General features: G+C 44.7%; 1 pseudogene across 1 annotated transcript in view; it reads left to right on the plus strand.

Moving 5' to 3' along the window:
- LOC308059593 (E3 ubiquitin-protein ligase rnf213-alpha-like) overlaps nucleotides 1-21635 on the plus strand; it is a 65374-nt pseudogene extending 43739 nt beyond the window's left edge. Inside the window, exons 43-69 of the transcript XR_013931967.1 lie at nucleotides 206-402; nucleotides 1308-1428; nucleotides 1845-1945; nucleotides 2509-2682; nucleotides 3210-3385; nucleotides 3464-3560; nucleotides 3643-3757; nucleotides 4399-4582; nucleotides 5769-5971; nucleotides 6592-6693; nucleotides 6901-7116; nucleotides 9026-9107; nucleotides 9499-9533; nucleotides 9632-9726; nucleotides 10103-10253; nucleotides 10406-10577; nucleotides 10738-10829; nucleotides 11252-11506; nucleotides 11719-11845; nucleotides 12817-12900; nucleotides 13153-13321; nucleotides 13452-13647; nucleotides 16398-16475; nucleotides 17008-17208; nucleotides 17403-17492; nucleotides 17889-18049; nucleotides 19399-21635. The product of XR_013931967.1 is annotated as an E3 ubiquitin-protein ligase rnf213-alpha-like (transcript). The remainder of the gene's footprint in view (nucleotides 1-205; nucleotides 403-1307; nucleotides 1429-1844; nucleotides 1946-2508; nucleotides 2683-3209; nucleotides 3386-3463; nucleotides 3561-3642; nucleotides 3758-4398; nucleotides 4583-5768; nucleotides 5972-6591; nucleotides 6694-6900; nucleotides 7117-9025; nucleotides 9108-9498; nucleotides 9534-9631; nucleotides 9727-10102; nucleotides 10254-10405; nucleotides 10578-10737; nucleotides 10830-11251; nucleotides 11507-11718; nucleotides 11846-12816; nucleotides 12901-13152; nucleotides 13322-13451; nucleotides 13648-16397; nucleotides 16476-17007; nucleotides 17209-17402; nucleotides 17493-17888; nucleotides 18050-19398) is intronic.
- The last annotated feature ends 203 nt before the right edge of the window (nucleotides 21636-21838 follow it).

Raw genomic sequence — 21838 nt, forward strand, 5'->3', positions numbered from 1 at the left:
ATGGTACAATTACAGTTTCTGTACTCTTCTCACATCCTTACCTAATAAATTCCTGCTATGGTATTTGTTGCTGTGTACACCAAGGTAGAGTTTCAGAGAATTCTCCATCACAGCCTCCAAAGCTTTTTTTTTTTTTTTCACCAAGGTGCAATGGGACCAGGTCAGCTATAAAAGCTGGATTTTTTCTCTCTCTCTCTAAATGTAGTTTCAGTTTATCACTCTTGACACCTTGAACATTCTCCTGAAGAAGGTGCAGCCCACAGGTAATCTTCGGTCATTTGAAGCCTGTACAGAATGGCTTAGAAGGGTCAAGTCCATTATGCCCTGGATGGAACAGATCAGTATTGACAATTACCAGCTTAATCTTCACGAGAAGAAAAGGGAGCTCCTGAGGAGTGTGTTGTAAGTCCAACCCTCAACAGACATATCTTCGTCTTTCAAGTAAGAGGTTCTCTTTCAGACAAGCAAAACTTTTTTTCTTCAAATTGTCTCAGTGTATCTGCTAAAGATTCTGTCAACTCTCACCGGAAGGTTTGAAAACTAAAATGCTTGAAGCTCAAAAATACAATCTGTGGAGAAAGATTTCACATAATCTACCCTTTTTCCCTGGAGTTCCTAATCCAGTGTTTCAATTAATTGAAAGGTTTCATGCAAATATATAGGGCCTTATCTCACCTCTTCCATGAGCTGGTTGTTTGCACTGTGAGCTTAATCTATCCTTTCCTTGGGAAGCCATAATAGTTAGTTTGAGAACCTTAAGATCCCTGAAACTCTTGGCTCATTTCTAATCCTTTGCTCATTCTGTTGTCTGATTATCACAAAAGCATTGGCAAAATCACTCCAAAAAAGCTGTGTTAAGAACTACACATTTTAATCATGGCCATGCACCCAGCATTCTTAAACAGTAAGACCTGTTTTCCTGAACATCTGACTTCGTGCTTTCTCATGCCCAGGATATTTGCTGTAGTAGTGTAGGTATCTCCATAGACAAAACCCAGTAATGATTCAAGAAGTTTGGTTCTGGAGACACTCCAACAAATGAGGTAGACAGGACCATGCCATTTTTTTCTCTCTTTGCTTGGTTTAGTCTACCAAAGCAAGCCCAGGAGTTCTTGTGTCCTGAAATCATTTCACAGTACCCAAGACCTGTCATAGAAACATTGGTTGGAAGGGACCTCAGAAGTCTGTAGGCCAGCCTCCTGCTGAAAATTACACCATTAACCAACAGTAGAGGAGGTCACCTGTGGCTTTCTCTGGCAAGTCTTGAATCTTTGTTTGGCATTTGTGTGTGTGTGTGTGTTTTCCAGACATGAGTGGACCTGCACCAACATTGTCTACATGTTCTTTGACCACATGCTGCACAATGAGACAGAAATAGATGAGAAGCTTCTGAGACTTCTTGGGAACCATTTCATCTTCATGTGGAATGTACGTGCTCAGTGTAGTGCTTGCCTGGACAATTTATAGCCTTGGAGACAAGCAGAGTTTGAAAGGAGCCTTATCTTCCAGGGATTACTCTGATTCCAGCTTGAGAGAGGGCATAGAAATAGGAAGAGGATGCAAAGAGGGCGGAAGCACCACCCAGTGCAAAAAACACTGAGATTTCAGAATCATCATGAAAGCCCCCCCAAAATCAGAATTTTATGTAAAGGAAGGTTTCCTTGAAAGCTTAAGACATATTTCAGGCCAATTATCCCTGACATTACATGAGGAAAGACACTTTGTAGGCCTGTTTGATTTTGGTGGTTTATTATGTAATGTGGTGCTGACATTACATATTGGTCTTTTTTCATATGCCAGGAAGATGTTTTCATTGAGCTTTTACCATCCTTTCTTTCCTACAGCGCCTGACTAAAACACAAAATTTTGAGCCAGCAGAAACTTTGAATTTGGTGACAGAAGTGCTCAAGAAATGCAATGAAAAAGCTGACATTGTGTACCTTGTGTAAGTCCAAGCCAAAACAAACAAACAACCCAAACAACAACAACAAAAAAGCTCTTTCTGGGGACAAAAAATGATTTTTTGTAAGGGGTGGGGTAAGATTGTCACTAGCCAATGGAGATTAATCTCCTCAGGCCAAGGGATCCCCCTGGAGACTACTAATGCCAAGGCATGTAATGCCCAACCTCAGGCGACCATGGAGCAAAGCCTTTTCCATGCGGTGTTGTGTCTGGCTGGTGTCAGAGACAACCCTGGAATTGAACACGGTGTAACTGAAGGTACTCACTAGTTAGACTGTGAATAAGGCCCAGCCCCCTCACCCAGCCAAGCCTTAGTATGTCAGGCCACATCTCTTAGGTGGGATGGTCCTTGGTGGAGCCATCCCCTTAATGAACTATCAGATGTTGCCCCTATTCTGTGCTCACCAGTAAGGCTAGTTAAAAGTTGCAATTCAGTTTTGATGCCCATGGCAAACATTGGGCATGAGAATCCCATGCCCAGTCTCAGGTCTGGCACCAGTGTAAAATCAGCCCTGAGCTGTATCTTCCTTTGGTGACATCTTTCAGGAAGGGTGTGAAGGACTGCAAGAGCTGTCTACTGGAGATCACTGACCCGGCAGAGCTGCCCTGTGGACACATTTTCTGCTCGCAGTGCATTCGTGAGTGGAGCAGCAAGCACTGTAAGATCTGCAAGGCTAACTTCCCAGAAGATTACACACCCACTGCTACAGTGGCCACAAGGTATCCTGCAACCTGTAAAACAACTAGTTTTGTTGTGTCAGTCTCTACACTTTGTATAAAATATGGAAATAGTTACCAGAAAAGAGGCTACACAAACATCATTAACACATGAGCTCCATGGAAAAGTCATTATTCACCACCTGTAGCAAGCCCTTGGTGCTGAAAGGATTCACATGAAGAGATCTGGATTCAGTTCCAGCCCTTTTGCTTCCATCTCAACAGGTGGTCTATCCAGGCATACATACTACATGAGACTTCATTTGCCTTTGTTCTGTAGCTATCTTGAGTGGAAGTAGGAGAAAGGGAGAGTACAAGGAAGGAGAAAGTTTGTCCTCAGTATTCAAGGAAAAATGCTGTTAGTGGGTTTTCTGGGGGCTAATTCCCCTCTCTATTTAAAAAAATTATTTCTTCTCCACAGTCTAGGTGTACCTGATCATCTGGTCACATACAGAGAATCAGAAAAGACAAGTTGTTTCTTTGTTTTGTTGGTGTTTCATGGTAGATCTTGATTTTTTTCTTTCCTACAGGGAAGCTGTTGCATCTCACAACAAATTCCGGAGGAAATGTAACTCCTTCTTTGTGGAGTTTGTCACCACTTCTATCTTGGGAGACAGAGGCATACCATCCCCAGAAGTCATTACTCAACTGATCCAGTTTGTGGCCTGCAAGCCATCCAGCCCTGAGCACCAGGCAGTAAAAAGGGGTAAGAGCCTGATTTCACTAGCACCCTGATCTGATCTTGTACTGAAGAAAAATAATTAATGTCATCCTTCATTTTTAGTGTGCAAGTCAAAAAGTGAGCTGTCACCCTTTGAAGAGTGCATTGACACCAGTCCAACAATCAAGTCCTCCCTCTTGAAACTGCTTCTGCGACATGGGTTAGCATGAGCTAGGTCCTGGCCTGACCACTGAGCCACACAGGCTACACAGATGCTCACATGCTGTCTTTTTTTGTCATAGGTTCAACAACATAAAGGTTCACCTGGAAAAATACCTTTCTGAGATGGAGAAAAAGATAACTTTCAACAAAATTAACTGGAACTATTTCTACTTCATGGTGGTGCATTGTCTGGAGGTAAGTGCAAGTATCTTTGAGTTGTTCTTGGAATCCATACTCAAATTAACCCTTACTCCCTGTCCTGCCCTTTGCAGATCATACTCTTCCTCTATCTTTCCCCCCCCTGGCTCCTCAGGCTGTCTGGAACAGGCTGCTGACCCGCCTTGGTTCTGTGCCTAAGTGTAGTGTGGAAGAATCCAGGCCTGAGTTAATAAGGTCCAGTGTACAGTCTGAATTTTGGAGCTGTGGCTCTTGAAGTCCAGGGGTGCCCTGGCCTGATTTGTAAGCCACAAGAGCCTCCCTGCAGCATAAGTGACACTCTGAGCAGAACTGTCCCTGGTCTCTTCTCCACTTTGAACTGAAGCACTACTGATATGCACAAGCACACCTGTTCAACATATGATTCTCCACCAAGTGAAGCAAGAGAGGAGGCAGTCCTCTCCTGCCAGGGAAGCAGAGTTGGGGTTACCCTCAAAGGTGATGAAAAATACCCCACCTGTAAAGCAGAGCGTTGCTACGGACTTGAGATTCACATGGTACAACATCACAGCAGAAATAAGTCTGCACCTGGTGAAAAGGCTTGGGAAAGAAGAAGGGATTATTCAGAACCTATGGCAGCTTTGGACTCTTAAGTTTCCCTCTCTCTTTCTGTTGAACAGGATTGTATGTATCCTTCCTCCCAAGATGATGCCAGCCAGCTTGCTGAAAGGTACCTCTCTACTGCAGACCTTTCTGCTTTCTGCTCATGCAGGCTCTCAAAAATTGACACCCTCCAGTTCATAGCCCGCCTCCGGTTCTCCATCAGCCATGTGGCCACTGTGCTTGGCAGACAGGTGCTCTGCGGTGAGTCCTTCTGCTAGCCACAGAGAGCATGAGATTTTTGTTTTCTTATAAGCAGGTTTAGAACAAGCCAAACATTCACTAGTATAGGAGGTTCCTTCTGGGGGAAGAAAAAAAAAAAGAAAAGAAAAGAAAAAAGTAAGTTTTGTCTAAATTTAAGGGTTTTAACAGATGATTTTTCAAGAGGTGATTCAGGATCAAAAGGCCTAATTTATTTCTTTTAGATCTAGATAATTTTTTTACCCTCTTAGTCTGACACTATAAAACTATTTTTTGGCAATATTGAAACTGAATAGGGTTAATCTAGCTACATTTTTATATAAATAGATCGCATCCAAAGATGTGTATGTTACACCCAAAACATATATGTTACCTAGAACTTGTTGATTCCCTCTGAAACCATTTTCTTTTTACTGGATTATTTTCTCAGTATTGAAACATCCAGGTTTTGGTCAGCGTTAAAATAAATTTATCTGAACATTGTCATTTCCCCTGAATAAGTAGTTCACCAGACTTAAGGGGTGGTGTGCAGCAGTGTATCAAGATAATCGTTTAAGTGGCTACAGGTAGGTGCATGTGCTAAGACTCCCTTCTCCCATTAGTCTGTTGAGAATGACATGCAGAATCTATGGAGTTCACACTGAACACGTGAGTCTCTTGGTTTAGAAGTGACTGTATTGCACTTTAAACTCTGTTGAGTCACTTCCTTAGATCTTTGTCAGCTTTGAAGAGTGTTCAAGTCTGAGTGAAGAGACTGGCACAATCTTACCTCAACCCATATAATCAACGGAGGTAAGAGGAGACCCTTTATAAGGCCAAGATGTAAAATAGGCCAGAGGATTCCCACTTTTCTCAGCTACCTGGAATAGATCCATGAGATTGCTTTCTATCTTCTGGACAGCCTTGAGAGCTTTCCTCTCTGACCTAAGATAGATGCTAGAGAAGATTACCTGACCAAGAACCTATAAGCACAAAAAAACAGTGGGCCATTCAGTCCTCATATTCACTGCCCAGTATTCTACTTCCCTGCATGCTGTAGGTATTGAGAAGCCCAAGATACTATGGTTGCAGGCCATATTTCTACTCTTGGGGAAAAAGTGTTGTTGCAACCTATGTGTTTGCAAAAAGGTTCTATGAAGTACAACTGCATGGGAGTGAGCTTAATAGGAAATCTCACTTGTACCTTCAGATCCAAACAGATCTCCTGGTGGGAACAAGCAAGAGGACCAAGACCTGGTGAATGCAATGAAGAAGCTGGTGGTAAATGCACAGACACCATGGCCTCAAATATTCCTCATTAAAAATCTCCATAACAACTACGGTTTCATGCCAATGCAGGAGATTCTTCAGGCAGAAAAATGGATTTTACCTAGAGGGGTTGAAATTTCACAGGTGAGTGTCTTCTGAAAGCCCATCTGCAGGTCACTGAAGTTGTGCGATCCAGGCATGCAGATGCACCCAGGCTTTCTTTGCAGCCAGCTCTGAGGGTGTACAGCTGGCTAACTTGAGCCCTGCCTGATGAAATGTATCTTGCGTTGTAGCCTGTGTACCTTATCAGAGACAATGAGATAGGAAACACTCAAGTAATTTTTCATTAAGTAATGAAAAATCATTTTCATTCAGTTCAAGTAATGAAAAATATCTTCTTAGAGTCTTTCTTCCAATCTGAGGAGAGATAAAACCTCCTCTAGAGGACAATTCATTCCTCCTTCAAACCTGCGTAGCATGTGACTATTCGTGTATTTGAAAGACTGCAGAAATGGAACAATTGCACAGTAAAATTCAGGCAGAACAGATTTCAGACTCCGTATCTCTGCAGCACCCCGAGCTTGCCCCCATGATACAAATACAAATTTTAGAAAATGCAAAACCAGTTTGTAATATTCATAACATAAAAATAACATGATCATTTGTGAGGGGTCCATCTGAATGCTTCAGTGAGCTTGAGATAACCTTCTACATGCTGGTGGTATCTTCATTATAATAATGTAACTTACATCTGTGTTTCACAGCATATGAGTACCTGGTCAAATATAACACTGATGTTATCAGTGCTGGACAGAGCAAAAAGTCAAATAAATAACAAAGATCTCCAGGAAGTCCAGAGACTGGTGGTGAGTATCCATTGTGTCTCCCACAGATTTCTATGGGGTGTTTGTAGAAAGCTATAGGAATTTCTTCCTGAGTTGGAGACAAGGATCATCACATTTATATAAAAAAACCCCACTTTTTAACCCTACCAGTGGGTACCTCATGAAGAGATGCCTTATGGGACTCCTTAGATTCCATCTGGGTTGTTTTTTTTTCAATTTGTTTTCTAGCCTGTCATAAAACAAATGGAAAACATCCTCCAAACACCAATGCTCCCAGAAGAGACTCTGGAAAAAAAGATGAAGAAAATCATGGATGCTCTGTGCAGACACAAAAACAATGTCTTGATGGAGGTGGTCTTTCACACTGCATTTACTCTGGCCTTATCCCAAAGTCCCCTCACTCAACTTTTCAGGAATATCTGCTTTAAGCCTCATGTGGTAAAGGTAAGTCAAGATGTGGGAATACAGATACTTCCCTTCATGATAACATCATTGGGCTGGGCCCGCTTTTACACAACCAGCTCTGTCAGCTTACAGCCAGATTTGGTTTAGGTCACGTATGGAGCCTTGTAGTTCTGCTCCCTTCCCGACAGTCCACCAGGAGCAAACTGAGACTGTTCATCACTATCTGTACTGAAAGCAAGGGATGCAAATTGCTGGTGATGCCCATCTCTCTCTGGTTGAATCTAAGGGAGCCTAGAGGCCAGACAAATATCAGCTGTTGATTGAGCTTATATGACTCAAATTGTAGCCCAAATATTTTCATTCTAGACCACAAACATGCCAGCTGTCAGGTAAGATAAACTTTTTACTAGACTATACCCCACTTTGCATCTAATGATGGACAAATTATTCCTGTTATTTGAGGAGTGCAGAAAGCAACTGAGATATGCATTGCACATCTCTTGGCTGTGAAGACAATGGCAGTGTCCAGGTTTCAGAATCACAGAACGGTCAGAGTTGGAAGGGACCACTGGAGATAATCTAGTCCAATTCCCCTGTCAAATAAGCAAGTTCTCCTAGGGCAGGTTGCCCAGAATCACGTCCAGGTGAGGTTTGAAAATCTCCAGAGAAGGAGACTTTATAACCTCTCTGGCCAGCCTGTTCCAGTGCTCGCTTGTCACCCTCAAGGTAAAGCAGCTCTTCCTCTTATTCAGGTGGAACTTCCCATGTTGCAGTTTGTGCCCATTGCTCCTTGTCCTGTCGCTGGGCACCACTGTGAAGAGCCTGGTCCCATCCTCTTGACACCCACCCTTAAGATACTTGTATGCATTGACAGGATCCCTCTCGGTCTTCTCCTCCCCAGGCTAACCAGGACCAGCTCTCTCAGCCTTTCCCCATAAGGGAGATGCTCCAGTCCCCTCATCAGCTTTGCAGCCCTCTGCTGGACCATCCCCAGTAGTTCCCTGTCTCCCTTGAACTGGGGAGCCCAGCGCTGGGCACAGCACTCCAGATGGGGCCTCACCAGGACAGAGCAGAGGGGAGGATCACCTCCCTCAACCTGCTGGCCACGCTCCTCCTGATGCCCCCCAGGGTCCCACTGGCCTTCTTGGCCACCACGGCACACTGCTGGCTCATGGGCAACTTGCTGCCCACCAGAACTCCCTGGTCCTTCTCTTCAGAACTTTTTTTCCAGCAGGTCAGCCCCTTGCCTGTCCTGGTACATGGGGTTGTTCCCCCCGGGGTGCAGGACCCTACACTTGCCTTTGTTGAACTCCATGAGGTCCCTCCCCACCCAGCTCTCCAGCCTGTCCAGGTCTCGCTGAATGGCAGCGCAGCCTTCTGGTGCATCAGCCACTCCTCCCAGTTTTGCATCATCAGCACCTTGCTGAGGGCACACTCTGTCCCTTCATCCAGGTCATTGATGAATAAGTTGAACAGGGATGGAACCAGCACTGACCCCTGGGGAACACCGCTGGCTACAGGCCTCCAGCGAGACTCCGTGCTGTTGACCACAACTCTCTGTGCTCTGCCACTCAGCCAGTTCTCAATCCACCGCACTGTTCCCTCTAGTCCACACTTCATGAACTTACCTATAAGGATGTTGTGGGAGACGGTATCAGGTTATCTTCTTTCACCCTGAATCCTCAGTTTGTTAGGCAGATACCAAAGAAGTGATGAAGATGTTAACTTGCGTGTTGCTGTTCTTGTAAACCCAGCTATCCCCAATGTATCTCCAGTTGATATAATGCTATGTCCCTTGGTCTATGTCTCTGTCAAGCTTTTTCATGTACTCATTTGTACCTAATGTTTTTATCTCCAGAAATTATTTCTCCAGTAGATGACAAGTGAACTAGGAAAATTGTTATATAATTTCTCAACTTTTTCTTTACACCTGTGTTTCCTTTCTAAGGGGTCCTACCTTCCCACCATGCCTGAAGACCTGCTTTTTGATCAGAAGAACTGGAAAATTGGTCAATATGATACACCTTGGGGTAAGTGCTGAGGAAATTTTGCTTCTGTCCAGCTATATGGATGGCAGACACAGGCAACATGCTATAAATGTGCCATGAGATAGACTGGCCAGGGATTGAAGGGAAAGAAGGAACAGGTGGATGGAGGGAAGGGTGCCTTTCTTCAAAGCTACCTCTGTGCTGCTGTTGAGTGCTTTACCAATCTCCTTTTGGTTGCAGCAACTCCAGGCCCATTTATAGCAAATTCTTGTGAGAACTATGTTGTGAGACCAGATCCCAGTAGATGGGAAGAAGGTCTTACTTGCGAGGAGCCTGGTCTGTTGCCCTCCCAGTGAATTTCTGGCTGTGCTTATATCACAAATGATTTGGTAATTGGAAGAAAATTGACTGATTAATTCCTTTTCATACACAGTTTGTCAGTGCGGATCATACTGGATCATCACCAACGTAAGTGTCTTTTGGTTTTTTGTAATGCTGAGGATCTTCTGTCTGCTGTTAAGTTTTTTGCCCTACATCTTACCCTGCTGTCATTTCTTTACCTACAGTGTGGGAATCCTGTGGAAGTCAAACAATGCCTATGTGGTGCCAAAATTGGAGGAATTAATCACATACCTGAGAGAGGTTTTGTGAGGAAGGAAATGTAAGTTGGTGCTCTCCAGCCTAGAGCCCAAAAGAGATCAACAGAGCTGCAGCCACTTGACCCTCTTTTTATACTCTGGGCACAGGGGAAACACTGTAGGTGGGCAGAGCAAGGTCTTTGTGACCCAGGGTCCAGTTGCAGGAAGAAATCTTGGAAATACCTGCTGGGGGGAACAGAAAGGAAAGAAAGCGTGAGTGGCATGAAACAGCTAGAAAGAGCATTTCTTCGCAGCAGTTCTTTTCTTCCAAAAGTCTCATCTCGTGCCACATTCACGTTTGTTCTGAACCAATGCTGGCAAAGCCTCCACCAATGTTAACTTATATGAGAAGAGCCCAGTCACTGAGAGTGTAAACTGAATTACATTTCCTTAACACAGCACGGAAGATAAAACAGGAAAAGGATACATCCTTGGAAGCCCTTCAATACGGAGAATTGAACTGGAGAGGGACCTGTCACCTGCCTCTGTCTGTCTTGCAAGAGCTCTGCTGCATTGTTCCATGCTGCTGGGGATCTATACAGATAAACAGGTGCGACAGCCCTTGCTTCATTTCCTTCCCTTACCTCCTGTCTGCCTGTCCTCTCCACTAAGCCTGCAGCTTCCACACGATGAATAGTTTCTTCCCTACTCTGGGAGGAATCTTTCTTGAGAGCTAAATTAAAAAAACATACCGTCTTCCAGGCAATTCTAAGTCTAATGACAGAGAAGCCAAAGGATGTGGCAAAATTCTTCTGGGACCACCTTGAAAAAGATATTGAATGCCTGGCAGTGGCACTTAGCAGAAACATGGAGGATGCCACAGTGACTGTCCATCTGTTTCTCCAGCACTTGAGCAACAGTACAACAGTTAAAGGTACATTCCATGCAATGGGAGGGTACGAACAGGCTTACCTCAGATTGGTTTTCACATGGCCACTGGAACTGGTGACTCTTATCCCATGACTGCAGCTGTTCTCTACAGATTCCAGTGTCTACTGGGTGAGGGTTCATATTTTGCTTTGCAATTCCTACAGGGCAAAACATGGCCTTCGATATTCTGCTTAGACAAGAAGACCGAAGGAAGTGGGAAACCTGCTTTAAAACACTGACTCAGCCATTCTTCCAGGTATGCGAGGGACTAGTCACTGTGTTTTCAGGGATCCCATATACTAACTATCACTTTGTTGTACAACTATCAACTGCAGAGCCCACACAGGCTCTGATGTGGTGTGATCCAATGAGCTAGGACATTCCCACATGCAATGAACAGGTTCATCACCTCTTTTTGAGATGCTTTTTATATGTTGATGCAAATCCCCTTTAAAAAAAAAAATATGGCTCTTTGCCTTGGAGGGCAAGAAAATACCCTTTTGTTTTCTTCTTGGGCAATTTTGTTCTTGTCCAAGCTTCATTTTTCATCATGAAGTTTTTGCTGTGTCTTCCCTTTCTTCAGAGCCACCATTATCTTCCCTCGTGAGAAGACTTGTAAATTCTCCCAAACACTTTTGTAACAAAAAGCAGCTCCTAACAACCCTTCAAATTCCACAGGCCTGGGAGCAGAGCCTTACTTCTGTCAAACAGCAGAGGATAAGAGATCCTCAGGGCTCCAGCCTGCTCCTACAAATAGCTTATGGTGAGATTCCTCCTTTTGAAGACCAGCCAAACCTTGGACTGATCGGCCTGTCCTACATGTGGAGATTTGAACAGAAGATGTCCATCCAAACCCTGATGCATCTCCTTCAGCAAGAACAACAAGAAGGCAAAGGAAAATGCTATCCTGTTCTTCTGGAGCTCATGTCTAAGGTGTGTTGTAGAAACATTCCTCCTTTTTCAAATCAGAGACAGGCACCATGTGGATTCACCATTGTTGGTGTCAGTGTGGCACTAAGGTGACTCATTTCCCTGGTTTTCCCAGCACAGTGCCCTTCTCCTGAATGCCACACAATGCCAGACACAATCCTGGTTCCTCAGATAAGTGTGTGGATAGCAAAGTCATGTTGCATTTTCCCTTCCAGCTCCAGAACATCCAGTATGTTCAACACTTGCCTGACATTTTCAGTCTGCAGAAAGCTCTGATCCACTTCTTCCAGAACAGCCATGCTGGGGAAACATACTCAGTACAACAGTTTCTAGAACTTTCAGGTATGACATGGACATATTCTAATCCTAGTAAACTGGCCTCTACTACTCCTCAACACCCACGTGCTCTGCTCTGATGTTATAGCAGGACCTGTGATTTCTGTTGCAAGCTGTGAGGGACCAGCAAACACAAGACTGCTCCAAAGGAAGATGAGCCAGAACCTAAGGGTGACCATAGCACAGACCAGGCAGCAATCAGGGTGCAGTCCCGCAGCATCAGGACAAGGCCAGGGTACTGACAGAACCAGGTTCTGTCAACAGCCCAGTGATCATAGCACAAGGCAAGGAAATTAGTACAGAAGTCATCCCGAAGTCCAGTCAATAAGTTGTGAGACCAGGAGACAGGAATTCTTACAACTCAGGCACTGTTGTGAGCTTACATGTATCTCCTGGGCCCATGCAGAAGGGATGAGGTGGATTCCCCACATCAGGCTGCTCAGGGATAGTAAAGCCTGACACAAGTTCACAGTGTGACTGTCAGTCATCTCCATCTTTATGGCCATCTTTGGGGTTTGAGGGAGAGGCTAGAGAACTCTGAGATACTGGAATGATCTCTGAAATATTGGAACGCATCTTGGGCAGATTGCCTCCCACCCTCAGAGTAGGTATAGCCAGCAGGACTTGAGAAACTTGTAGATTTGTCCTGTTGTTTCACCCATGAATGGGCTACATACACGAGACAAGTTTTTAAGACTGTAGGCAGGTATATTAGCGTGGTGTACATGAACTGGCATTCGGTACCCCCTGGATGCCAGGTATGTTATAAATGGTATAATATGAGCTAGAAAAAAAGTAACTCTGGTTAAGCTTGGAGCCACAGCTGTGAATGGCAACCAAGGCGCAGCCTAACACAGTTTACTGAGCAGCTGTACACTATAAGCTATATCTTTCAGGGAAACTAAACCTTTTTCAGTTATTTTCTCTTGGGAGCATGCATTGACACTGCTGTTTTTCTCCCTGATCTGTGCCTGAAGAGGACCAGCGTTCAACTTTTTGCCGAGCTATAGGAACCATCCAGAAAGTCTGGAGCAATATCAGAATGAAACCACTGTGCTCAGGTATTTTGACTTCCCAGGTATTGTTACTTCCCTTTTCTAAGCCACTGATCAAGGCTGGAATCCATGCCAGTTGCTGAGCTCACTTTATTTTGACCCTCTAGCTGAAAACAAATCTAAAAGCCTTCCAAAATGACAAAACCTAATATAAAAAACCTCGAAAAGCTTTTAACAAAGTCTAGCCAGAGTTTTCCCCTGGGAAGAATTCTTCCTAACACCACATTAGCAGAAGAGAAACCCTCCATTTTGTTACAGATGTCAGAGTCCCCCTGGACCTCTTGCCAAAGGACATCAATGCCAGCACTGCTGTCCTGAAACTCCTCCCAACTCCACTTTCTGTCGGTCACCTTGTGACAAGCCTTCTCATACAGCTCCAGAACAGTTGTGTGGACACAGCTACACAGATCACAAAGGAAAAGCAACGGTACATTTCAAACCATTTCTCTGGAGCAATTCAGGAGTTGTCTAGAGCTGCACGTGTCACTGACTGCAAAGTGGCATGAGGTAAGAAACAACCTGCTATCCTTAACAGCAAAGGGTAACTTCTCTCCCAGGACCATCTCTGCAGAAGAAGTGAAACCATCTTCAGTGCTGAAGATAACTGAGAATGATCTGATCATTGCAACACTGGCCAACTCCCAGTATGTGATAGATGAAAATGGCACCAAGACAACTCATTTTGACTTCCAGGCATTGCAGCGGCAAGTGATCCAACGTTTTATCAGTGGGAAACCTATCATCAAAGCTCAGGTGAGTTTAGCACGATGCCCTTTCAGCACAAGCCAAATTGCAGTGCTCCAGGCCAGCAGAGAGTGTAGGATTTTACTTCCAGCACCTAGTACTCCCCTCTCCAGAGCTGGAGCAAACACAAATTAAGGTGCTTGCACCTTTGGCAGCCCACCACTCCATATCTATCTGCATTCCACGGATTTTAACAGCTGTGTGGTCAAAAAACATTCTGTGCTCAGCAAATCTTGTTGCTATCTATGAAAGGCACTGTGAGCTTTTCTATTCAAAGCCTGCAGGGGAGGTTGGCCTGGATTTTCTTATAAACAAGGAGTCAGATACAGTCTAAAAAGACTCAAGAGAGTTGAGTTCCTGGGCATAGTATAGGGCTGGAGTCTAATGTGAGTCTCTGAACTGTATCGGAGAAGCCAGCCTTCTTCCGTGCTATTCATCTTCACTTATCCACATTAGCCTTTGGCTTTTCTCTGGAAGCTCTCAAGGGACAAGAACTGCAAATAATTATTCCCATCTGAAAAAGTGGGCCAGAGATACGTACCTCAAAAATTAAGGCTTGCAAGACAGCAATGTATTTAGGTACCTAAGTCCTTTCAGCCCCTTAAAAAACTTCCCATAACTCTCAGGCAGTTATGTAAACTTCACCTGAGGTTCTCCTATGACTGCTGGTTGCCCCAGCTATTTCCTATGTCAGAGGAAGCGCCTACTGGGTGTTTGGATGTGTGAAATGTGAAAATCTGGCCACAAGAAAGTGGGAAAAAGGGATTCAAGGGCATTATAACATGGCTGTCACATAGTCATTCAGGTCTACATCCTTGTCCAGAAGTAGAGTAAGATAACAGAGAAACTGACATACAGTCACACAGAAACTGAAATAGTTTGGCTGGAGGGACCTCGGGGTGTTTCTGGTCCAATTGTTTTCTCCAAATAAGGCTAACTTCAAAGCAAAAGCAGATTGCTCAGGGTGTTGTACAGTTGGATTTTGGAAATCTCCAAAGACAGAGATTCACCACCTCTCTACCCCTCTGTTCTGATGTTTTAACGTGCTCACCGTGAAAATGTTTTCTGCATGCTTAAGTAGGAGATCCCTGGCTGCCCCTTGTCCTTATTGTCTTCACTGCAATCCCTCTGTTAGTAGTGGATAAGCAACTAGCATCTCCCCATAGAGTTCTGTTTTACAGGGTGAACAATCCCCTGCATTCTGTTCTGCAGCCCCTCAATCATCTTTTTTGTCTCTGCTGGACTCACTTCAATTTTTCAATTACTTTTGTACTGAAGAATCGCAAATTTGAAACAGTACTCAAGCATAATCTGGTAGATGATGAATAGATCGGAAAAATCATTTCTTTTGTCCTGCTGGCCACACTCCTGCTAATATAGCCTGGTGGGCACGTGACTTTTTTCACCATAAATGCACACTGCTGACTCCTGTTCAACCTGTCCACCAGGACACACAGGTCTTTTCTGCAAAGCTGCTCCAGAGCTGGTCTGCTCTCAGCCTGTGCTGTTGCATATGATTGTTCCATCCCCGATGCAGGATTTTGCATTTGTCTTTGTTGAACTTCATGAGGTTCCTGTTGGCCCATTTCTTCAGCATGTTGAGAACCCTCTAAATGGCAGCCATGCCCTCTAGCATATCAGCCCCTTTCCTCAATTTGGTATCATCCACAAACTTGCTGAAATGTCATGTCAGTTATTGCTGAAGTATCTTAACAACATCAGCCAGCTCCCTCAGCACCATTGGATGCATTTGTCTGGTTCCATGGGCCTGTGTAAATCCAGCTACACTGGGTCTGGCTGAGATGGAGTTAATTTTCATCATAGCAGCTCATATGGTGCTGTGTTTTAGATTTGTGACCAAAACGTGCTGATAACACACCAATGATTCAACTATTGCTGAGCTGTATTTGCACAGCATCAAAAGCCTTCTCCATTTCTCATTCTGCTCCCCCTCAGTGAATAGATTGGAGATGTGCAAAAGGTTGGGAGGGGCCACAGCCAGGCAGATGACCCAAACTAACCAAAGAATTATTCCATGGCAAATAACGTCATGCTCAGCAATAAAATGGAGACAAAGGGGTTTTAGAGAGGTTCATCAGTCTACCCATGGGAGGTGGTGAGCGATTTCCTTTAATATAACTTGTTTCTCACTTTTATTTTTATTTTCCTTTTTTGCTGTCCCACTGGGGGTAAGGAATGGAGGGAAGTGAGTGAGGAGCTCTGTGGTACTTGGATGCCACAACAGCAACTTATCTCAGTAGTCCCTAATTTGTTCCTCTTTTTTTTGTGACATGCCTTTAAACTTTGCCATTAAACACAGAGGGCTGAAACCAGACATTTAAAGTAAAAAACGAGGCAAAGGAAGCACCAAGTATCTCAATGAGTACCTTTTCCATGCCCTTTGTCAGTAGGTCCCGTTCCTTGTTGAGCAGTGGACCTAGTTTTTATCTGGTTTTCCTTTTGCTAATGACATAGTGATGTAGAAGCCATTCTTGGTGGCCTTCACATCTCTCAGCAATTTCAGCTCCCGATGAGCTTTGTCTTTCCTAACTCCACCCTTGCATGCCCAAGTAGTGTCTCTATATTCCACTTGGGTAGCCCCTCCCTGCTTTTGCCTCCACTATACCTCCTATGCTAGGCTATCACTGCCACTGGCCCTGCAGCCCAAGGCATGGGTAGCTGTGTCCTACTGCATGGTCACAAGTTTCCAGTTTGGCCTGTGCCAAGTGATACTTCAAAGCCATTCATTTGCTTTCCAGACCGCTCCATCCTTTGCACTGAACAGCATGAAGACTCTGCAGCACACAAAAATGAAAGTGAGAGAACAGCTGGCACAGGTACAAAAAGAGCTTACAATTTTTTCCATCCAAGCTTTCCTCTGCCTTGTAATACTTATTAATAAGCCACCCCAAGGGACAGAGAGCTCAACAAAGAATATGGCACCTGCAGGATGTGTAAAAAGGTCTGAGTCCAAACCAGACAGATGGCTGGAGCCTCATAAGGAGCCAATTTTCTTTGCTGGCTCTAAAGGGAATCCAGGCAGCTCAGGTGGAGTTATCTGTGCAAGTGTCTAAACCAAAGGGATATGGTGACCACAGCACACCATGCACTGGCATGGTGGATCAGTACAAGTACCAGCTTCAAGGTTATTGTTCCTGCTTACAACTATGCTGGGGAACCCATGTCCTTGTACAGCCTGTGTCTTTCCCACGTAAACACTGGACATCACCCAGGTGTACCTAACTCTCCCTTTGATAAGAGGGCAGAACTGGTACCAAAGTTTATACCGTCACTTTGCTGTACAGACACACTTGTTGGACCCAGACTTCACGTGTCAGAGTCACAGTCTGGCTATATTTCTCCTGATAGGAATCTCTAAGTGTGAACCAGCTGAAACAGATCATGGAAGAAGCCCGATCAGTGAATGCTATTTCCCAAACACTTGCCACCTTAAAAGTGGCTGCCGAGTTCCTGGCCGTGACCGGTGAGGACCCAAAGCGTCAGTTGTCTGAGTATGTAAAAAATGAGCTGAAGATGGATGCAGGTGTAGAACAGTTCAGAGACATGCCGGTAAGCAAGGCGCTTTGCTTGTACTGAATCAGAAACTGGATTAATGTTTCCATCCTTCATACCCTCCCCTAAGAATTAAGACACCACCTTTTAAGTCACTTTTTTTGTGAGCTAACCCAGAACATGGCCAATGGAGGCTTTCTGACAAGCAGGAACTGGTTGACTAGTTGTCCATCTGTTTTCTCCTCCTCCAGGTGGTACTGAACACTCAGCTGAAGCACATCCTGTCTCTGTGGCAGACATTGTCAGCAAAGAGATCTGTGCTGTTGGTGCAGATGAATCAGGTGAAAGAGAGCTCAGTTCACAAAACTGTCCACAAGAGCTAGGGGAAGGGAGAGAAATTTTTACAAAGATGATTTTCTGTGGAAAACTTTGGAAATGGGTAGGAAAATAACAGGAATATTTTGTGGGTTTTGTATCTTTCCATTCAGCAGTCTTATGTGACTTACATTACGTAAGACCCTTGGAAAACGGTCGCCCACAAGATTCTGTGCTAGAAGCAGTGGTGCTTTCTGGCATGGGTCACATCAGCAGCCGGTGCTGTGGTCTCTGGTGTCCCTGGCATAAGAGTCAGGAACAAAGAGGGTTCCAGTTCCACCTCTTCCATCAGTTGTAGCCCCGAGATGGTCTTTGCAGGGAGTCCCTGGCCATCGTCTTGCTGATGTTGTCTGTCATTGCAGAATCCCTTCTGCCTGGTTCCTGAGCAGTACCATGAGGAGTTGAGTGCAGAGATGGAGAAGGCTCTGACTACTGCACTCTCAACAGTGAACCTGGACTTGTTCCTCGTTGAGCTCCATGAGATGATCGTTGTGTCTCTGGATAGCTTTAATCCACAGTGGGAGTAAGAGCAGATTTTTCTTGGTTTGTTCCTGAGGTAGTTACCAACTCCTTAGACCCAGATGAAAGGTGTCTTGAAGTCCTTTTTAAGGTGGGCTCTTGAAACTTGCCAGAGGGAAGGGCCATGCCTTCCAAAAGTGGGAGTTACTGCAGCTGTGATGAGCACCATCAGGTTTTTTTGTGATGCCCAAGTAAAGAGAAGTGGGAGTAAAATACTTCAGAAACCCCAGTACTTTCAATTCATCTGGCATGTCATGGGGAAGCAAAAGAACCACTAAAAATCATATGGTCATGGAGACTGAGGTTGGGGGTGCCCTCTGGAAGTCTATAGTCTACCCTTTTGATTCAGGAAGGTCTGAGTTCAAAGCTACAGCAGACTGTTCAAGGACTTGTCCAGTTGTGTCATTGTGTCCTCTGCATTGTCCCAGGGCTGCATCACCCATGTGAAGAATTTTTTATTTTTTTTTTTTTTTGCATTTAGTGAGGATTTCCACTGTTGTATGTTGTGTTTGTTAATTCCTGTCTTTTCACTGGGCAGTTCAAGAAGAGTCTGGCTTAATCTTCTTGCAACCTTCCCACTACGTTCTTAAAGATGCATTTAGAGTTTCCCTTTACCTTCTCTGAAGACTGAATAACCCAGTTCTCTACCTTCTCTTCATATGTTCTGTGCTCCAGACCTCTAATCATACTGGTTGCACTCCACTGAACTCACTTTAAAAGATCAATGTTTTTCTTGCACTTGGAGCACAATATCAGGCACAATCCTCCAGATGGGATTTCACAGAAGAGAAAAATTAACCGACTAGCTACATTCTTGTTCATGCAGTTCAGTGTGTGTTTCGCCTGGGGAGAAAAAAAAAGAGGGATCATGTAAGGGAACAAAAAAGGTGCCCCCTATACAAGACCACTGAGAAACCCTAATGTGAGCATATGGCCACACCACCTCCCTTTCCCTGTTTCTTGCATGAGGAAGGTTTCCTAACGCCACAGTGACAGCATGACAGACCCCATGAAGGAGGGAGCTGGGCATATATCGAGATGAGTGCAGATAGGTTTGGCATGCTGTGTTATACCTGAGATGGGAGAGGCAGCCAGCGAAGCCAAGAGAGCTCAGCTTTGAGGAGGCCACAGCCTATGGGTTCTGTTGACAATGTTGACCAACAGTTGCCCACATTGTTGTCTGATACCACTGGAGATATCCCAGAGAACACTGCCCAGGTTCCAGCTGCAAGGCCGTCTAAGGTGTACCAGTGCAGAATGGCATTGACTGCTGGCATTGCCTGCCACGGTCAGGGTATTTGGAAACCCAGCAGTCTTTCAGACACTTAAAATTATGATCTGTCTCACCCACAGGCTAAAAGAAACTTTCAGATTGTTCCTGGAAGACAGGCAAGGTGATGACTCCATTGCAAACCTGACAGGCACTTTGAGTCCAAATCTGCTACTGAAGGATGTTGTTTCCGTCTGGAAGACAGCTGTGAGGACCAGCAAACTTCATAGCTCTATTTACATCCAGGAATGACCAACCTAACTCTGGCTAACTCCTCCAGGAATTTACTCACCTGCAGCTTCTCCAACCCAGTTTTCAGCACCCTGAGTGCCTTAATTGTCCTGACAGACCTCATGCAGGATTTCCACCCACACACCCACTGTCCACTGGTCCAGGAGCTCTACTTAATCTCAGCCCTGGGCCTTCTGTCCCCTCCTCAGCTATGTTGTAGGTGCACTGGTGTCCAGCCTTGACAATCCTGATTTGCTCCCTAGTCTTCCTGCATTGACCTTGGACCTGTCTCATCACCTCACCTTGTTTGGTGATCACTGGGCAGTCAATAGAACCTGGTTCTGCCCATGTTCTGTGGAACTGTGCCAGGTTGGTGGGGACACTGTCCTGCTTCTGCCTGGGTCACCCTCTTCTCCCAGCTCACTTTCCTGTGTGGGACAGCCCCACGCCTGCTGCTCCCTGACAAAAATTTCCCCATAAACCATTCAGTTTGTTGTCAATTTATTGCATTTAAGTTTCAGAGCAGGTTACCAAAAAAAAAATCCAATCAACTGGAAAGGGGTAGGGAAAGGGAATCTCATTTTAATGCTTAGTACTGTGTTTGTGCTTTTTCCTAATAGCTTTGATAGCATATTCAAGGCAGCAAAAGCAATGTAAGCAAAAATACACCTAGAAATAAAAGGAAAAGCGAGAAACCTACAGCAGCTGCAGCACTGCAGAATGGATCAGCAGTGGTACATCCACAGTAATGATGCACTTCACAGCTGTGGTGAAGAGCCATATTTTATACCCATATCTGGGGACTCTTCACTTTGAAAGAGATTATAAGTCACCCTTTCAGCTGGCCCAGATCAGGTCTTCAGGTCATCCTGACCCAGTAGTACATGTTGTGCTTCCTTATTGGTCCCAACTGTGTTTTCTTTGGTATCCCCAAAATTAATCCCAGTTCCCAAGACTGAATTCCTCTGGTGATGAGTGATTGACAGTTGGTGAGTAATTTATAGTCCTGGGGCTACGAATATCGTCTTGTGCCTGTATTTTCAAGGCCTCTGCTCTTACTCCTCTTTGCATTTTTATTCTAGGGTCATACATATTTTATTCTGCATATAGTAACTACTTTTTACTAGTGTTAGTCACTATATATGTGTGTGTGTGTACATATATATATATACACAAAAATATAGATGTGTATGTATATATGCATGCATATGTTTATATATATAAATATATATACACATGTGCACACACAAAAACTATTGCCATGGTAGAACACACAACCGTACAGCACAGGCTGTAAAGCTCAGACAAGTTTAGGTGCTATAAGCTCATGGAGCAAGGAAAGGACAGGTCCTTCTACTGGTGCAAAGCAAAACCTGGGCTTCCACTTCTCCCCTCTGCAACTTAGCAGTTGAGCAGCAAAATGTAGAATAACTGGCTCATCTCCTTTCACGAAGCCAGTGGAGGATGACACAGGGAGATGAGCCAGGCTTCTGTGGATATAAACAAGCTGGGCTCTCCCACAGTATGTCTTCTTGGAGTAGCTCTGTAGAGACTTGGATGTGAGGTCTGCTATAGGTCTGGGGATTGAGAGCCAGGGGCCCTGCTCCAGGCTCCAAAACTGGCCAAGACCTCTGATGGGAACTGGAAGCGTGTTGAAAACTGTTCCAGTACAGAGATAGGATGTAAGAACAAAATGCACAAATATCATTGTTGTGGTATGCAAACCGTGCACCTGAGATGAGAAACAGACTTTGCTTAATCAGCATAGGTAGGTAAGGCTAAAATGCAGTAATTCTGCCCCCCCCCCCCCAAAAAAAATGTAAATCAAATGCTACCAGTGTGGACCACACAGTCAGAAGGGAGTATTGTAACGTAAGATATCCTTCATCTAAAGAATTGTATCGGTAATACCATAATAGGCCTAAAATGGCCAAGTGACAGTGTCAGAAACCCTGGATTTGTGTATGAATGTAGCAGAGTTGAGACTAATGACTGATTAAGCTTAGACTGTTTATTTGGGAGGAGTCAGAAGGGCAAAAAAGAGGTGCAAGGGAGGCAAAAATGTGGATTCAGGAAAAGGGCAAAAAGGGGCAATGAGGTTTAAGATTGGGTAGAGAATAAAGAAGGGTGAGAAGCTTCTGATGGAAGGAGTGCGGATGCTGAAGCTGAGCTGTGGACCCAACACCACGGGAGATGCTGGAGGGAACCCCCCTTGGAGAACATGCTGGTCTCTCCACCAGGCTGGTCCACAAGACTTGGTGTGAGAGGGTGCAGTAAAGATGCATAAACTTA

The sequence above is a fragment of the Falco punctatus genome (assembly GCF_963210335.1).
Source record: "Falco punctatus genome assembly, chromosome: 2".
NCBI lineage: Eukaryota > Metazoa > Chordata > Aves > Falconiformes > Falconidae > Falco > Falco punctatus.